General features: G+C 40.8%; 1 pseudogene; it reads right to left on the bottom strand.

Moving 5' to 3' along the window:
* Window positions 1–801: 801 nt before the first annotated feature.
* Window positions 802–1,316, bottom strand: LOC118385812 (toll-like receptor 7; annotated as a pseudogene).
* Between the last annotated feature and the right edge of the window lie 299 nt (window positions 1,317–1,615).

Below are 1,615 nucleotides of genomic sequence, written 5' to 3' on the forward strand. Positions count from 1 at the left end.
ACAGAGGGGTACCGGTAGAGAGTCCATGTGGAGACTAAATACAGGGGGGTACCGGTAAAGAGTCAATGTGGAGACTATATACAGGGGGGTACCGGTAGAGAGTCAATGTGGAGACTATATACAGGGGGGTACCGGTAGAGAGTCCATGTGGAGACTAAAAACCTTCAGTATGTTGTTGTTGATGTAGAGCTCAGTACATTTGTCTGGCAGTTGTCTAAAGACTTGCTGAGGAAGGGAGTTGAGGTTGTTGTGAGAGATGTCTAGGACCCTCAGATTAACCCGTTTCCAAAAGTAGTTGTTGTACTGTATATAGTATCTTATCCCTCCACAGCATATCTAAACTGTTACCTTTGAATTCTAACTTCTTCAGAGAAGTGTTTTCCAGCTCTGTGTTGGTGGAGGTGGAAATGTTATTGTAGTTCATGAGTAATATCTTCAGATTGGTCAAATTGTTGGTGAAATTCAGCATATGAGTGAAACCCTCAGACTCAAAGTAATGGTTGGTGTGGCTTATGTCTCACATAACTAAACTTCTCAGTTCCTGAAATGCTGAGGAATAGAAAAGGTCGAGACAGTTAGATGAGAAGTCAAGATACTTTAAGTTAGTGAGATAAGTGAACTCGGAACCATTTAGACTTCGGCTCATCGAATTTCCATAGAGATTTAGGCATCTAATGTTAGCAAGGTTCAAGAATCTGGCGTGAAGGAAGAATATGTTATTCCTGCTGATATCCATTTTTTTTCCAAACTGGCTGCACAGTTATTAACGAATGAATTCAGTGTCCCAGCCTCCTTGTCCTACTATTTGCAGGTGCATGCATACTCATCATATCTAAACCAATGAATCTCTCTCACTTCTCCTTTGTGGTAGTGCTCAGCATCTGACATTGGGGAGCCATTTAAGGATTCCCCTCCAGAAAAATCAACAGAATTACCACTTTGAGAAGGGGACGATATGTTATTGTCTAATTAATTGATTATTTGGAAGCTTTTGAGCTCCATTAGAGTGCTGAGGTTGGTCATTTTGATGAAGTTGGTGCCCAGGTTAGAGGAATCAGTGGCCTGATGTCTGCATGGGTCAGTTGTTTGAAGATAAACCCCCTGAGGGTGAATACTTTCAGGGATTTCAGGAAGGAGAATGAGTGATTCGGGTTCAGAGTAGCTGGGTACTTCGGCAACTCGTAGTTAAAAGACAGGTCCAATTATTTGAGGTTGGTTAGAGCTCATGGGAAGTTAGCATTTGCTATTTCTCTAGCTAAAACATTGGTTGAGATATAAAGTACTCGCAGCTCTGTACAGTTCTGAAACCACGCCATAAGTACAGTCGTGGCCAAAATTTTTGAGAATGACACAAATATTAATTTCCACAAAGTTTGCTGCATCAGTGTCTTTAGATATTTTTGTCAGATGTTACTATGGAATACTGAAGTATAATTACAAGCATTTCATAAGTGTCAAAGGCTTCTATTGACAATTACATGAAGTTTTGACCCTTCTTTTTCAAGACCTGTGCAATCCGCCCTAGCATGTTGTCAATTAACTTCTGGGCCACATCTTGACTGATGGCAACCCATTCTTGCATTATCAATGCTTGGAGTTTGTCAAAATTTGTGGG

Source organism: Oncorhynchus keta, chromosome 7 (genome assembly GCF_023373465.1).
Source record: "Oncorhynchus keta strain PuntledgeMale-10-30-2019 chromosome 7, Oket_V2, whole genome shotgun sequence".
Classification (NCBI taxonomy): Eukaryota; Metazoa; Chordata; class Actinopteri; order Salmoniformes; family Salmonidae; genus Oncorhynchus; species Oncorhynchus keta.